This window comes from Ammospiza nelsoni, chromosome 22 (genome assembly GCF_027579445.1).
Source record: "Ammospiza nelsoni isolate bAmmNel1 chromosome 22, bAmmNel1.pri, whole genome shotgun sequence".
In the NCBI taxonomy this organism is placed as follows: domain Eukaryota; kingdom Metazoa; phylum Chordata; class Aves; order Passeriformes; family Passerellidae; genus Ammospiza; species Ammospiza nelsoni.
The window spans coordinates 5,885,468-5,902,708 of record NC_080654.1 but is presented as its reverse complement, the minus strand read 5'-3'; the positions used below and the strand labels follow the sequence as shown (position 1 = coordinate 5,902,708).

General features: G+C 52.9%; 1 protein-coding gene across 1 annotated transcript in view; it reads left to right on the top strand.

Moving 5' to 3' along the window:
• Window positions 1–778: 778 nt before the first annotated feature.
• FBXO42 (F-box protein 42) overlaps window positions 779–17,241 on the top strand; it is a 52,150-nt gene continuing 35,687 nt past the window's right edge. Inside the window, exon 1 of the mRNA XM_059487632.1 lies at window positions 779–894. The gene's annotated coding sequence lies outside the window, so the exon portion shown is untranslated. The remainder of the gene's footprint in view (window positions 895–17,241) is intronic.

Genomic DNA, 17,241 nt, shown 5'->3' with positions numbered 1-17,241 from the left:
GGGACCATCCCAGGGCTCCTGGCCGTGGATCCTGGCTCTCCATGAGGCTCCTGGAGCCCGCTCTCTGGCACGGTGTGGACCCGGGATGCTGAGCCGGCTCCTCCGTGCGGGATGCGGCTCTGTGGGACAGACAGCCTGGCAGTCTGTGATCGTGGCAGTGATCACCTTTTCCCCAGAGAATAATGTCCCCACACAACAGCCAGCGGGATCTGATGGTGAAACAGCTCCACACAGGGCTGATCCCCCATGGAATGGGCTCCGCTCCCTCCCTTCCTCACCTCCATGGGAACAGGGGCACCACAGCCCTGCGGGCACAGCTCACATCCCGCCTCCCTGCCGAGCCCTCAGACGCTCCGGGTCCCTGAGGGGTACACCGGGACATGGCGGGGCTGCAGCAGGCGCTCAGGGCCGCCCCTGCGGGCAGAGCGGGGTCCCATGCCCCGGCTGCGCCTCCCGGGGCTGTGCATGAGGGAGGGAAACCGGGAGCGAGGGGGACAAGGAACGGGACCCTCCCTGGCACCTCCGCCTTAGCGCCGACCTCCCCAACATGGCGGCCTCGCCCGCCCGCCTCGCCTAACATGGCGCTGGGACCGGCCCAACATGGCGGCGGGACCATCCAAACATGGCGGCCCCCGCGCTGCGCCGCGAAGAGAAGACTTGACCTTCCCATCATGGCGGCCCCATGACACCACCCCCATGCCCGCCCCATCATCACGTGATCACAGTGAGGCGGTCCCGCGCCTGCGCAGTGCGCGGCCGGCGCGGCCGGGGCAGCGGCGGGAGGGCGGGGAGGGAAGATGGCGGCGCCGGTCGGAGCCGTCACCGGGGCGACGCAGCGGCCCCGCCGCTCACAGCCCTGAGGGCCCGGCCCGGCTCGGCCCGGCCCGGCGGCAGGTGAGAGCGGCCCCGCGGTGCGGCTTCCCCGGGCGGGACCCTTCCCTGGGGAGAGGGCCGGCGGGACGGGCCCCTCGGGGCGGGACAGGCCTGGTGTGGAGGGGGCCACATTGGAGGGTGGAGGGTGAGGGGAGCCCCTGTGGCAGCCCCTCACAGCGTTTTGTGGGTCGCTGCGGAGGGCAGAGCCCACGGGGTGGGTGTAGCCCCTTCTGGGAGGGGGAAGCCCCTTCCCAGCTCCGGGGTGCGAGGGGAAGGCGGCCCTGGGGACTCCCTCCGGCCGGGGAGAGAGCAAAGCTTCCCCTAAAAAAGCCGTGTTGCCCCTAAAAAACGAGTGTTGCCCCCTGAAAAAGCCGTGTTGCCCCTGAAAGCCGTGTTTCCTTCCCAAAAAGCCAAGCTTCCCCCCCCGAAAGCAGTGTTTGTTCCCCAATATGCCATATGTTTCCTCCCCTAAAATACATGCTTCCCCCAAAAAAGACACTCCCCCAAAAACCTCGCGTTTCCCCAGGAAAGCTATATGTTCTCCCTAAAAGCCACGATTCCCTAGAAAACCTCGTGTTTTCCCCAAAAAGACAGGTTTCTCTCCTAAGATCTTTATTTTCCTCCCGAAAAGCCATGTCTTCCTTTCAATGCCATGTTTGCCTCCTTAAAGCCATGTTTGCCCCCCAATCTCCATCCTTCCCCCAGAAAAGCCATACTCCCACCCCCCCCCAAAAAAAAAAGAAGAAAATAAAAGAGAAGACAAGCCCCTTTTTTGCCCCTAAAATCCCTGTTTCCCCAAAATTCAGTGCTGGCACTGGGCAGTGCCAAGGCACAGGCTGGCAGTGCTGGCGATGGGGGGAAATGGCATTTTTTAGGGTAAATACAGTTTTTAGGGGGAGAACATGGCTCTGGAAGGAAACAGCTTTTTTGGGGGGCAAGTATGGTTTTTAGGGGGGGATCAGCAGCTCTTTAAGGGCAGACACGGCTGGGGGTGTCCCCAAAACCTCGGCTCGCCTTGGGTCGGTGTGAAAACAAAGGTGGGGCTCGGTCCCCGCTCGCTCTGGGCGCGGAGCCGCCTCTCCCCTCGCCGTGTGTCGGTGCCCCGGTTTGGGATCGGGATCGCGGTGTGGGGGCAGCCGAGGTGCCCAGCCCGGCGCTTTGGGTGTCCTTTGGGGTGTCTCTCCCCGTGGTCTCCGCTCGGGGCTTTGGGAGCGTGGCTGGGATTGATTGGGGTTGGTGTTGTTGTCGCGGCGGGGCTGGGCTGGGCTGGGCAGCGCTGCAGGGCTCGGCAGGAGCGATGCATTATCTCATCGTGCCCAGCCTCTCCCGGCTGCTCCAGCCGCCTTTCCCTCTCACTGAGGCCGGGGTGTCTCGCTGTCAATGACCCGAACTCCGGGGAGTGCTCGGAGAGGAACAAAAAAGGGGGGTCGGGGATGGGAGATAACCCCGGGAATGTCGTTTGTGCTCGGCTGGCTTTAATCACGCCTGGGAGCCGGCTGGGGTCAGCAGCTGGAGCTGTTCCCCGCGGCTGGGAGGGACGGCAATTGCGGGCAATTGCGGGGTGGGAAGGGGCCTTTCCCCACCTGTCCTTGGGGAGCGGAGCCTCCCGGGGCGGTGCCGCGGTGTCCTGACAAAGTGCTTTATATCGCGACATAACCTCGCAGTCTGTCTGGAGAGCAATGCCAGACTGGGAGCTTTCTTCATTCCCACAGCCCTGCGTGTTCCCACCACCGTCTCTCCTTCCTTTTCCTCGTGCTGATGCCAGAGAAAGGCTGAAAATGAGGATTTTCACCTTAGGTTTTGTCCCCCCTGGGCTTGGTGTTCCCTTGGTGTCACAAGCAGAGAAGAGAGCAAAACCTTGGGCAGAATTCCTGCTGTTCATGGAACCTAGAAGGGTTTGGGTTGGAAGGGCCTTGCAGACCATCCCTGCTAAGGCAGGGGCACCTTCCCCTCTGCCAGGTGTCTCCAAGCCTTATCCAGCCTGGATGCTTTTCCAGGGCAGGGTGGTGACTGTGTTGTGTTGTTCCATGGGGTTGGACTGGGTACTGCTCTCCTGAAGCTGTGTAGGGCAGGGAGGTGCCTGCCCTGTGTTGTTCCATGCTGTTCTGTGGTGCCTGCCCTGTGCTGTTCCATGCTGTTCTGTGGTGCCTGTCTGCTGTTGTTCCCTACTGTTCCGTGGTGCCTGCCCTGTGTTGTTCCATGCTGTTCTGTGGTGCCTGTCCTGTGCTGTTCCATGCTGTTCTGTGGTGCCTGCCCTGTGCTGTTCCCTACTGTTCCGTGGTGCCTGCCCTGTGCTGTTCCATGCTGTTCTGTGGTGCCTGTCTGCTGTTGTTCCATGCTGCTGTCCCAGAGCTGTGTGTGGGGCCGTGGCACAGCCACATCCCGTGGTTGTTTTGGCATGGCAGGGATGTTTGTGTGTGTGGGTTTTTTCCTGCTGTGCTCCCCAGAGTGTTCCCTGGCAGGTGACTCCACCCAGGCAGCTCCAGCATTGCTTTTCCAGGTTGGCAGGTGACGCTGTTGGGTTCAGAAAGACTCCAGACAGTTTGACCATTTTCTCTCGTGGGTTTTTACAGGCAGAGTGTACAATTTTTAATTTTAATTGGAGTTTACTCCAGCCTTTATTCCCTGGACTCCGTTTTTCCTGCATGTGTTTGTGGGAGCAGCCCTGAGGGAAGCTCACCTGCAGGACACGTGCTCCTGCCCTGCCTGGGCTTGGAATGAAGGTGGGGTTGGTTTGTTCCCACTGCTGAACGGGGTGACCTGGGACTGGGGATTGCAGCCACTGCATCAGGCACCTTCTGCAGAGCTGTTTGCTGCCCAGGAGGGCTGGGATGTGCTCCTGGTCCTGTCCTTAATCCCAGGAAATGGAGTGTGTGGAGTCTGCACATCTGCCAGGAGTGCCAGGTTTGGAGTGGGAGCTCAGGGATGGTGTGGCTGTGGATTCCCACTTCAGGGATGGTGTGGCTGTGGATTCCCAGTTCAGGGATGGTGTGGCTGTGGATTTCCAGTTTGGGGATGGTGTGGCTGTGGATTCCCACTTTGGGGATGGTCTGGCTGTGCATTTCCAGTTAGGGGATGCTCTGGCTGTGCATTCCCAGTTTGGGGATGGTATGGCTGTGGATTTCCAGTTTGGAGATGGTCTAGCTGTGGATTTCCAGTTTGGGGATGGTGTGGCTGTGGATTTCCAATTTGGTGATGCTCTGACTATGCATTCCCAGCTCTGGCTGTGCATTCCCAGTTCAGGGCTGCTCTGGCTGTGGATTCCCAGTTCAGGGATGCTCTGGCAGTGCATTCCCAGTTCGGTGATGCTCTGACCATGCATTCCCAGCTCTGGCAGTGCATTCCCAGTTTGGTGATGCTCTGACCATGCATTCCCAGCTCTGGCAGTGCATTCCCAGTTTGGTGATGCTCTGACCATGCATTCCCAGCTCTGGCAGTGCATTCCCAGCTCCATGGAGTTCTGTTCCCAGGGCTGCAGGAGGTGCTGGCTTTGGGCACAGCCCGCTTCCATCCCAGCCCCTTCCACAGGATGTGAGCGAGGGCTGCTGGAAAAGGCTTCCCACTCTCTGTGTAAACAGAGCTGCGCCTCCAAGGGAAGTGATTCTTCCCTGTGTGTTCCGACAGGGCAGCTTGGTTGGAAAACATCCAGTCAGGATTTTCCTAAGGCTGGAGGTGGGAAAGCTTCAGGCTCTGACTCGGGAAAGGCAGCATCACCGGGAGACGGCTGTGAGGGCTTAGGAAAGGTGTTGGAGCTGGAGGCAGGCTCGGGTTTGGCCCAAATCCAGAGAAAAGCTGGGAAGAGGCCTCTGGGAAGTGCTGGTGTGCTCTAGGGCTGTTTCTCCAGGTAGGGGCTCCCTCCTGAGAACATTTCTGGGCTGTCCCCAGCAGCATCCAGGCTGTGCTGCCAGGAACAGCCAGCTCAGCTTGTGATGGGGTTGGGAAATCCAGGTCAGAATTCCTTTTGAACTCGCCTGCCTGGCTGGATCAAAGCAAAGCAGGGGTGACACATCCACGTGAAAAACGTGGCTCGTGTCGAGCAACCTGCAGCAATCAGGGCTCTTCCTGGCAGGAATTTGCTGTTTCAGGAGCTGCTCTGGACTGTGTTCTCTCCCCCATTTCTATGGCAATCTTTAAATATTTATCTTTGCTTGCTGAACTCCCACTGCAACATCCGTGAGTGAGAATCCTCATTTTCCCCCCCATGGGAAACGTGGAGGCACCAGCAATTGGCAATTCCAATGCACTGCATCTCTCCTGGGTTCCAGACTCCTTTGGAAGCATTTCCCTGCCTCATTTTGTCTTGTACCTGTGCCAGTTTTATCATCATTTGGGGGTTTGGAGGCTTAAGGTAAGTAGGCAGAGCTGCTTTTATTTATTTGGAGCTTCCCTTTCCAGGCCAGGTTGGATGGGGCTTGGAGCAAATCTAGAAGGTGTCCCTGGAATGGGATGAGCTTTAAGGTCCTTTCTAACCTGAACCATTCCCTGATTTTGACTCCCATCAGGTTTCAGTGGGCAGAAGATCATCTCTGGTTTGAGGAGTGATTTGAGGGTTTCTGGGTAAAAAGATCTCGGGTTTGAGGAGTGATTTGGGTTTTTCTGGGTAAAAAGATCCTTGGTTTGAGGTTTTCTGGGTAAAAAGATCTCTGATTTGAGGAGTGATTTAGGATTTTCTGGGTAGAAAGATCTCTGATTTCAGGAGTGATTTGGGGTTTTCTGCATGAAAAGCAGCTCAGAAATGTCAGGATCTCTCTGTGAAGTCAGGGTGGCTGTGGGAAGAGCTGTCCATCCCCAGACTTCTCAGATCAGGGAATCTGGGACACGCATTAATCATTCCAGCTGGGTTTGTGTCTCTCTGGAGGGGCTGCAGTGTGATTTATTTGTGCTTTAAAAGAGACTCATGGACCCTTTGGGTGCCGTTATCCTCACGCTGAGCTGCCAGGGAAGGGGCTGGCCCTGGGAATCGCTGCCTTTTATTGTCCTTGGGGCTGAATGCACACCAGAACCTTTTCCAGCTGCCCAAAACACCTGGAAGGAGAGAGCCCTTCCAGATGTGAGAGCCCTTCCAGATGTGAGAGCCCTTCAGGTGCAGCTCCCTCTGAAGCAGCAGCCCTGTGGAATTCCTGCCACCTTTAATCCGTGCTGCTCTTCCCAGAGCTGCTCTTGGGCCGGGTGTTTCCTCTCCCAGTCCCAGCAGCTGCTGGGAATTCCTGAAAGCTCCCACATTTGGGGTTTTTGCAGACACCTTGGGTCTCAGGAGGGGCACAGGGGATGCTGTGATGCTTTGAGATCCCAGGGTTCCACACTATGTGATGATCAGGGATTTGCCCCGTGGTGCTGGTTAATGGTGATTGTTGTGGTGACAAAGTGACACCTTGGGGAGTTCATTTTGTCGTTGAATGGTAGCAGTGAACTTGAAATTTGCACAATTTCGCTGAATTTTTGTTTGCTGATTAACATAATGTGGATCTGACTGCATTTTTTGTTGTCTCTTTCTTAGTATTTGATGTTTAAGCCTCCCTAAACAGCCAGGCTTGAGGCGTGGCACAAAGGGTGGGAGGATGGCTCCTGCTTTCCTCAATATCCAGTGCTTCTGCTTCCCCATGCATTGCCTTTCCCATTAGCTGAGCAATAAGAAAATCCTGTTCAAAACAAGAACAAATGTTCTTATTTATTCTGCTCAAATCTGTGGAAAGTGCAGCAAATCCTCCTCCAGCCCATTGGGTGGTTCAGACTCATGGAGTCTGTTCCAAATGCAATCCCTGGGTTGTATTTTCTAGTCCTGGCTCAGCTGTGCTTGGCCGGTGCAGTTCCCAGCCCCTCACACCTCTCTGTGCTGAGGTTCCCTCTGCATTTAATCCCATTTCTCCCTCCTTGCAAGCCAGGGCTCCAAGGGCATGCAGAGCAATCCTTCCATTTCTGTAATAACAGGGTGGCACTGCCACCACCCTGGGGCTGCTCTGCACCTCAGATCCATCCCTTCCCATCTGCTTCACCCCTCAGAGGTTTCAGGCAATCTCTGTTGCTCATTGCCTGCTGTTTGCTGGGAGCTGGTTGGGATTTTCCCCTCTGAGGTGCTGGTTTGGGGGGAGATGTGGAGGCACAGCTCTGTGAGCAGGGACAGCACCCAGGGAAGGGCTGGGGCTGGCCCAGGGGGGTTTGGGTTGGAGATCAGCAAAGGCTCTTCCCCAGAGGGTGCTGGCACTGCCCAGGCTGCCCAGGGAATGGTCCCAGCCCTGCCAGAGCTCCAGGACAGGCTGGGATTGTTGGGGTGTCTGTGCAGGGCCAGGGGTTGGGTTTGGTCCCTGTGAGCCCCTTCCAGCTCAGGACATTCCCTGGCTCTGTGCAGTCTGGCAGGAGGGGAGCTCCAGGAGAGCAGTCCCAGCTCCAGTGCCAGGGAATCCCAGGGATGCTGCAGAGCACCAGGCTCACCCTGGCTCCCTGGGATGCCTCAAGGTCAGTCCTGTCGTGTTTCCTATTCCCCAGCCTTTTTTTTTTTCCCAGCACTGCTCTTTGCCTACACCAACATCTCACCATGGCCCTTTAGGCTTGGAGGTTCTTCTCTCCATCCCCATTGCACAGCACAGTGAGGGCTCCATAGGCTGCAATTGCAGAGCCTGGTGGGTGTCTGCCCTCCCTAATTCACATTTCTGCTAAAACAGCCCAGTCATGAATTCCAGCACCTTTGGACTGCACACCATGATGTTTGAATGAATTCCAGCACCTCCATGATGTTTGCTTTTCAGGGATATCACACTTCCCATCACCTTTTTAGGGTTTGATTAGGGCAGCAAAGAATCCTGGAATGGTTTGGGTGGGAGGGACCTTAAAGCCCACCCAGTGCCACCCCTGCCATGGCAGGGACACCTTCCCTGTCCCAGGCTGCTCCCAGCCCTGCCCAGCCTGGCCTTGGGCACTGCCAGGGATCCAGGGGCAGCCACAGCTGCTCTGGGCACCTGTGCCAGGGCCTGGGAAGGATTTATCCCATATCCCATGTGAACCTCCTCTCTCTCAGTGGAAGCCATTCCCCTTGTCCTGGTTAAAAGTCCCTTCCCGTGTTTCTGGCAGCTCCCTCTGTTCCCAGCTGCCTGCACAGCCCTCTGAGCTCTGCAAACCTCTGCTCCCTCAATCCCCTGCTGCAGAGGCTCTGTTAACCCCAACCTCTTGTGGCTTTTGTTCTTTACCTGCAATTTTGGGTTAGCTGTGGAATGTGGACGGCTGGAATGTTGGAGGCATCGTTTCAGGTTGTGTCTCTGTGGTCAGACCTGGTGTCTGTCTGTGCTGGAAACTCCTTTTGTTCCACCTGAGAGAGGGAAAATACCAAATACCTTCGTTATTGTTTTGAGTGTTTAGCAAACAGATCTGCCTTTAAACCTCCTTTAAAGCCCTGGTGTGATCCAGCCCTGCTCCTGGGCACTGCTCAGGATGGTTCATCCCTGCTTGGAAGCCTCCATCAAAGGGGAATGGCAGGGCTGGGCATGAAGGGAAGCACAGACAGCTTTGGTGTGAGACACAGCCAGGGGGCACCCCAAAAGCAGCATTTGGGGGTGTGTGACACTGCTGTGTCCCAAGAGGGCAGTTTGGGGTGCTCATCCCTGGTGATGCCCATGTGGAGGTGGTGGTGGTGTCCTGGTGTCCTGCTTGCTAACAGGAACATTGCATCAGCCCCACTGCCCAGTCAGCAGTGTGTCTGAAAGCCCTGGGCATCGATGCCAATCAAACCTTGGCCAGCCAGGCTGCAATAAAATGGGTTTTTTTTTACAGTGTATCTTTCTCTTTTTATGGCTTGAAAGTCAGCAGCCTTGAGCTCAGCTTTGCTTTGGGTCTGAGGGCTGTTCGTGACTTGTGTGTTCTGTAGGGAGAGGAAGGTTGTGTTTGGTGAATCTGGGCTGAAGAATAACTTGGTTTATTGCAAAAATAAAATTGTTACACCCCTCAACTCCTCCTTTGCCACTGCCCGGGGCTGGGCAGGAGCCAGGTGTGCCCAGGTGGGCAAGAGGGCAATGGCCCCTGGCTGGTCCCAGGATGTGGCACTTGGGGACAGGGTTTAGTGGGGACATTGTTTAGTGTGGACATGGTAGTGCTGGGGGAACCATGGACTCAGTGATCCTGTAGGGTTTTTCCAGCCTTACCAATTCCATGGTTCTGTGGTGGGTGTGTGAGTGCTGCCATGACCATGTCATGATGGAGAGCCAGAGGCTGGAGCATGAGCACCCACGGCAGGAGAGAGCCCTGCCCTTGCCCTGGCTGTGCTTGGCTTCATTTTCCTGAAACTCCATCCTTCGTTCCCACCACAAAACATCCAACCTGATGTGTTGGACCCCACAACCCTGCCTGGTTGTCCCACCAGAGATTTCCTGGGTTCTGTGCACAGCACTGAGGTGAATCCTGGTTGTTCCCAGCTTCTGGAAGTGCTGGTGGTTTCTGAAGGAGGTTTTGTGTCCAGCCCTCGTTGGATTTTTGGAATCAAAGCTGACTTTGCTTTCCCTCTCACTGATTCCTGATCCTGCTGCCCCCTCTGCCTGCCTCAGCAGGAGCAGGAAGGCCTCAAGGATCCTGCTCTGGGATCCAGTAGGTTCAGGTGGGATATTGGGATAAATCCTTCCCTGTGAGGGTGGGCAGCCCTGGCACAGGTGCCCAGAGCAGCTCTGGCTGCCCCTGGATCCCTGGCAGTGCCCAAGGCCAGGCTGGGCAGGGCTTGGAGCAGCCTGGCACAGTGGAAGGTGGATGAGCTTTAAGGTCCCTCCCAACCCAAACCATTCCATGATTCCACAATCCTCAGTGCCCCCAAGTTCCCTGAGACTGGAAAGGGACTGGGAGCATCCTCAGCAAAGGCAGGAGAGCTCCAAACCCCAGAGACAGAGGAGGAGGAGGCCTGACACCCCCATCCTGAGCAGGGCAGGGTAGGAAATGCCATTTTCCTGTTCCCCAGCTGCCTGGGGGCTCCAGGAGCTGCAGGTGGATGAACTCCAGGGCTCTCCCAGCCAAGGGAGCTCCAGCACTCACCTTTCCTGCAGGACAATGGGGACAATGCCTTCCATGGGCATCCCCCACTGCTGCTCTGCAGAGAATGGACTTGAATAAAATAATCCCACAAACCCCTGAAGCAGCCAGTCAGAAAATCAGGAATGAAGAATGAAGGCATCCAGGATGTTTGGGTGTTTTGTTAGCAAACCCTTTCCTGAGATATCCCCACGTTTTTCATTTGGTTATTCTGCCTGGGCAGCTGGAACTGGGCATTTCCTGGATGGAAACCCAGAACTTGCAGGAGGTTTTTTTTTTTTCAGGTGAGCAGAATTGGGCTGGATTTAGGTCAGTGGCTGAGTTTTCCTCGTGGTTCCATTCTAAATTCCCTTCATTTGTGCAGATGAACCAGTTTTGGTGACTTTGGGAGGTGTCAGGGCTTGTAGGACTCAGGGAATGCTGTGACATTGTCACAGGCTGTCCTCAGACAATTCTCCACAGCTTCCCAAGAGCTCCTGTGACAACAATTCCCAGGATCTCCCAGTGTGGCTTTGCTCAGCATTCCTGATCAGGAATTCTTGCCAGTAAATCATCCTGAGCAGTTTTAAATAAATGTTTTTATCCTGTAAAGTTCATCCTCCTACAGCACATATTGCACCAGGAGGAGCAGCTGCCCTTTTCCGTGGAAAAATCTCAATTTTCCAGCCTCAAATGTTTCTGTTTGCTTGCTGAGGGGTTATCCCGGGTTTTGGGGCTTGCAGGGAGTTCAGTTTGCAGATGGAGCAGGATTTGTTTGCTGGAAAAGCTGAGGTGATAATTGGAATTTAGGGCTTGGCGGGGGCCGGCAGAGGGAGTGTGTGAGCCCCAAATCCTCCTCATTTCCTGCTCAGTTTAGGGGATTTCAGGAAAAGGGAGCAGCCGGTTATTGCACCCGAGCAGCTCCTCTTGTGATGCCAGGGAGATTTTGGCAGGTTTGAAACAAATCCAACCCTTTCAAGGGTAATAATATTGTCCAAAAACATGGAAATTATCCGAATCCATGCATCCATAACAAGTGGAAGGGTTGGTGCATGGTGGAGATTTTGGATTTTTCATGGCTTTCTGCAGGGATATTTAAGGATTGTCTTTTTTTTTGGTGTGGAAAGGCAAATACAGAACTCCTAGGAATTGTTTTCAGACTTGTTTTTCATGTGAGCAAAACCAGGCTGGATTTTGGGTCAGTTGAAGTGTTTTCCTTGTGCTTTCATTATAAATTTCCTGCATATTACTTCATATTTCATATTAAGATTTTATTACACTTTGGAGCCTATTATTATTATTATTATTATTATTATTATTATTATTATTATTATTATTATTATTATTATTATTATTATTATTATTATTATTATTTCCCTATATACACCTCAAGTGTGGTGTCATTAAACTCTGCTTCCCCTTTTCCTGTGAACCCCACACCAAAAAGTCCCTCAAACCTCAGCTCCCAGGTTTGTATTCCTCCAATAAATCCAGGATAACCACCCCACATTTTCATTCTGGGTTTCAGTGCGTTCATTTTGTGGGAAAACAGATTCAGCAGGATTTGTTTGTAGGTTGCTGTGCTGTTTGTGCAATAAATCCTGCTGTGTAATGTCACACTGCTGCTTATTTTTGAACTGAAACCTGGGAATAAAACAAGCAGGAATCTGGAATAGCCAAGGATCAGCTGGGAGGAATTCCTGAGATCTTGGTGCCTTTTTATTACAGAAATACCAACCAAAATTCACCTGCAGTGGCGCAGGTGCAGGACAATGGGCAGCAGTAAAAATGATTTAATTTGGATTTTTTTCCTGAAGTCCCTGAACCCCCAGTTCTAACAGGCAAAACCATCACAGGGAGGAAATGGTGGAATTTTCAACCTTGCAGGATGGAATTTAGGAATCCTTTCTTTTCCTGGGTGACTTGTGTGAAAGAAAAACAATTTTGTGTTGGGAAAAAAAAGGGAAAAGAGCCCTTGGAGCTGCCTGTTTTGCAGGGATAAGGAACATCCATGGTGCCAGTGTTCCCGAGGTCTCACTCTGCACACACAGGATGTTGCTCATCCCACAGCTTCCCAGAGGCTGTATTTTCTTTTTTTTTGGACTAAAATCTGCCTTTTTCCCTCATTGTTGAGCTTGCCCAGCAGTTGATTTCCAAAAGGATCAGTTGCAGCTGCTGCAGGTTGGGGAGGACTGGAAATGTTTTATTTCATGGTATTTATCCCAGTCCTGAATCCCGTGGTTCCCACAGACCTGTCACTCCCTGTGCTGCTGCTCTTATAAAACATCATTCTTCTCCTTGGAAATAATGCTGGATTTTCCTCTTTTCACCCCAGAAAAGCTCTCAGGGCTTATTTTAGAGCAAAACCAGGATCAGGGAAAGCTGCAGTGAAGTCCTTGATGGCACAGCTGGGGAGACAAACACAAAAATACTGAAAATGTGGAAAGAATCCTTCCCATAGATACAAGATTTTTTTTTAAAAGGAAAAATGAACCATTTCTGTCTGCTGGAAGAGGATTTTTATTTGAACTGGGGCAGACAATCAGCCAGAAGTGTGGCTGTCCCCAGAGTGTCCCCTGGAGATGCTGGCACACAGAAAAAGCCATTCCAAAGTATGAGGAAGAGTCTGGAGCAGGTTGGAGACAGCTGCTGCCTTCCACCCCCAAATTACCACCAGGGCTCCTGATTGCCAGGTACAATGAAATAATGAAATAATGAAATAATGAAATCCCTCTCTCCTGGCAGCCCCAGCCCTGGGCCAGCTGGACTGGGTCCTCTCACACACCTGGAATCCAATCCTTTCCTTTTTCCTTTTTCCTTTCCTTTTTCCTTTCCCCTTTCCTTTCCCCTTTCCTTTCCCCTTTCCTTTCCCCTTTCCTTTCCCCTTTCCTTTCCCCTTTCCTTTCCCCTTTCCTTTCCCCTTTCCTTTCCCCTTTCCTTTCCCCTTTCCTTTCCCCTTTCCTTTCCCCTTTCCTTTCCCCTTTCCTTTCCCCTTTCCTTTCCCCTTTCCTTTCCCTTTCCTTTCCCCTTTCCTTTCCCCTTTCCTTTCCCCTTTCCTTTCCCCTTTCCTTTCCCCTTTCCTTTCCCCTTTCCTTTCCCCTTTCCTTTCCCCTTTCCTTTCCCCTTTCCTTTCCCCTTTCCTTTCCCCTTTCCTTTCCCCTTTCCTTTCCCCTTTCCTTTCCCCTTTCCTTTCCCCTTTCCTTTCCCCTTTCCTTTCCCCTTTCCTTTCCCCTTTCCTTTCCCCTTTCCTTTCCTTTCCTTTCCTTTCCTTTCCTTTCCTTTCCTTTCCTTTCCTTTCCTTTCCTTTCCTTTCCTTTCCTTTCCTTTCCTTTCCTTTTCCCTTTTCCCCTTTCCCTTCCCTTTTCCCCTTCTTTTCCCTTTTTTCTTCCCTTCCCTTTTTCCTTTTCTTCCTGGTGGGAGCAGCAGCTCCTCCTTGGAGGGAGCATTCCCTGTGTTCCTGGTGAAAATGAGCATTCCCAGTGTCTGCAGTGAGTCAGGATCAGTGCTCAGCCTCTCATTGCCATTCAACAGCTTGCCCTTGGAGGCTTTTTTTCCATCAAATCCATAAAAAGAGGAGGGAAAAGGGCAGGTCAAAAACCCTGCAGGTTCAAGCACTTCCTGAAGCAGTTGTGGAGAGGAGGAGGCAGCTCAGGAGAGAGCCACCAGTGCCACCCAGGCCTGAGCTTTGGGACCAGGAGAGGGCCCTGCAGGTAGGAAAAGCTCCTTGGAGCAGGAGGGGATTTGCAGGAGCAGCTTTGGAGCAGTGCTTCAACCCCGTGGGGTTATTTTTTATATAATTAATATATATTTATTTGAATATTCCTCAGCTGTTTGTTCCAGATAATTACTTCAGGAATAAACAGCAGGTTCTTAACTAATTTCAGGAGGGGAGAGAGGGGAAATGGAAGTGCTCTGGAAGGAGGAAAAGGATTATGGAATGTTTTGGCAGCTCTCAGGAAAGGGCAGGGAGATTCCATCGGCGCCGCGCTCCCGCTGCCCTTCCAGCGCTTCCTGGAGCAGCTGCCACTCCTCCTTGCTCCAGTCCAGGCTGATCCCTGAGCACCCCAAAATCCTTCCCAGTGCTGGGATAGACAGGCATTTCTGTGGGACCAGCAGGGCTCTGGGGTGCAGAATATCATGGAGTGTTTAGGGGGTGTGTCAGTGTTTTCAGGGCTCAATCCGATCCTGGAGTTAATTGGGTTGCAGCCACTTTGGGATGAGACACAACTGCTTAAATCTCTTGGTTGCAGCTTTTTGAGTGCTCAGAGATTCATTTTAGCCCAGGTACAAAGTGGAGCCATTGTGGTGCAAGCAGAGAGCACCTGGAGAGGGAGGATGAGGGAGAGAGCTCCTCTTGCATCACCCAAAAATGCAGGAACACTCAGTTCTGCTTCTGGAATAACCAGTAAAACTCCAGGTGTGGGACTTTCCCTCATGGATCTGCTGAATAACTGGCAGCAGGAGCTGCTGGGATGCTTTAGCTCATTCTTGCCAACTGCCTGGGTTCTTTTTCCTTTTTCTGTATTGGAGCAGGGTTTTAGGACAGGGCTTTGCTTTACATTCCAGGGTTGGTTATTCCCAGCCCGCCCTTGCAAACAAAATCCACATCCATGGGAGGTCAAGCTTGGAGGGTTATTTTGACAGTGAGCTGCCTTTTGGGAGCTGGGTTTATTGCTGGCCTTGTTTTCTTCCAAAAAAAGAACACGGCGTGGGTGTGAAAACTCTGAGGATGGTTATTCCTTCTGTTCAAACATTTAGGAAACAAGGATTTACCAAAGGAGATGCTTTGGAATATTTATAATATTATCAAGTGGCTAGGGAAGAGCAGACAAAACTCAGTGGAGCTTCTCCATCCTCAGATATGCTATTTGGGGCTCCTCCTACTGTTCTAAAGATGATTTTTGGTGTTTTGTGCCTGGGATCAGCCTGCTGTGTTGGGTTATTCCTGAGCCTGCTCCAGAGGATCCAAATTGGGATTTACTAGCTGGAAAACACCTCTTTCTGGTGGGTGTGCATTCCTGCATTTCCCATTACCCTCTCCAGCAGCATTTGGACATTATTTAGAGCACAAATAGAAGTTGTTGGGATCACACAAGGTCCTGACAGCCCCCTGGTCCATCACCACTGTCCCCGGGCCAGAAGTAAAAACTCCTGCTCAGGGTTCTGGCAGGGCTTGAGGATGTGAAACCTCTGACTCCTGGGGAGCTGCTCTGTGATCCCAGGCTGGGAGGGAGGGACAGACCCTCCTGTCCTTCTGTATCCTGGGCAGGAGCACAGCCCCATTCCAGCCTGAAGCATGGAGCATGGCTCAATCCCAGCCTGGAGCACAGCCCCATCCTGGGCAGGGGCACAGCCCCATCCTGGGCACAGCCCCATCCTGGGCAGGGGCACAGCCCCATCCTGGGCACAGCCCCATCCTGGGCAGGGGCACAGCCCCATCCTGAGCAGGAGCACAGCCCCATCCTGGGCAGGGGCACAGCCCCATCCTGGGCAGGGGCACAGCCCCATCCTGAGCAGGAGCACAGCCCCATCCTGGGCAGGGGCACAGCCCCATCCTGGAAAGGAGCACAGCCCCATCCTGGGCAGGAGCACAGCCCCATCCTGGAAAGGAGCACATCCCCATCCTGGGAAGGAGCACAGCCCCATCCTGGGCAGGGGCACAGCCCCATCCTGGGCACAGCCCCATCCTGGGCAGGAGCACAATCCCATTCCAGCCTGGAGCACTGGCATGCTGTGTCAGGATGGAAACCAGCACAGGCACTTCCCAGCTACAGATGCCTTTGCTTGGAAAAGGCCCAACCCTCCATTCTTTCATATTTTTTAGCACAACTCCACTTTTCCTTTCCCTCAGTCCCTGGGAGCTCGTGCCTGTTCTGTGTGAGGCAGGCTCCTAGCAGCAGCAGCAGCAGCGCCCCTGTCACAGATTTTGGGTTCCAGCCTCTGTCACAGACAACTTTTATGAAAAATCCTTTCCTTAGGATTTTTTCTCCTGAGAAGCTGAGAGGCCTCAGGAACAAAATGTAAACAATGGTTATCTGCTGCTGTGGAATGCAACAGGTGCATCTGGGATTGGCTCGTGTTAGTTTGTTTGTAATTAATGGCCAATCACTGTCAGCTAGCTCGGGCTCTCTGTCCGAGCCACAAGCCTTTGTTATCATTCTTTCCTATTCTATTCTTAGCCAGCCTTCTGATGAAATCCTGTCTTCTATTCTTTTAGTATAATTTTAATGTAATATATATAATAAAACAATAAATCAAGCCTTCTGAAACGTGGAGTCAGATCCTCATCCCTTCCCCAATCCAAGAACCCCTGTGAACACCAGCACAAGCCTCCCCTACACAACAGTGACTCCAGCAGGGATTTCTGACATGGGAAACGTGCTGGGTTCTGCTGTGGTTCCTCCCACAGATTGACAGCCCTGTGCATTTCCCAAAGCTGCTTCCTCGGGGAACCTGACAGTGCTGGGGACTGGTGCTGTCGCCTGTCACTTTCATGACATGAATTTCATGGCATGAATTGGTTGCCATGGAAAGCTTTCCCACTCTGTGTCTCCACCACCTGCCATTCCCACGGCATGGGAAAACCCTGGATTATAACAGCAGCTCAGGTTATTCCTGAGAAATAAACCTCGTTTATAAATCAGTCAATGTCCCAAGGTGATGTGGTGTAACATGGGGTTTGTTACCAGGGTATTTCTGTATCAGGGTGTTTCTGTATCAGGGTATTTATCCTGCTAGGTAACCCAAGTTAAACCCTGACATCAATAACTTCAATTCCTTCCAGCCAGATTTTCTGGGATAGTTAGGATTTGGAAAAAAAAATTATAATATTCTTATATTGGAGGATGTTAGGGAAAAGCTGTCTTGGTTTGCTTCCTGGCCTGCTGCAGGTTGGGTTTCTCCTATGGACTGTGTGGATTTGTCTCCAATAATCCTGGTCAGTCCAGGGCTGGGGGAAGACTGGGCAGCCTCTGCCTTGTGGACTTGGGAGGAACCCAAAGAATGGGGAGCTTGCCCTGGTTTGGGTCCTTCCCTTGTGCTAGGAAAGGATAAAAAGGGAATTTCTGGAAAAGAAAGCCCCATATCATCCCCAGGAGCTGTTACTGTGGTTTGGGTTAAGGATCCAGGAGCAATGAGGGAGCTGCTGCTCCCTTGGTCTCCACTCAGCCACCTTGGAAGGGAAAAGTGCTGCTGCTGTGCTCAGGACAGGCTGTTTGTCTGGATTTGCATGGATTTAACCTCACACAGGGCCAGCTGCCCAAACTGGACACAGCCACTCGTTAAGGTGGATTTATTTCATGATACTTTTCTGTCATCGAGGTGTCACCTTACGCTGGGGATGTTGGGAATAGCTGGAGATACAACTCTGCTCTCCCAGCCTTCCATCAG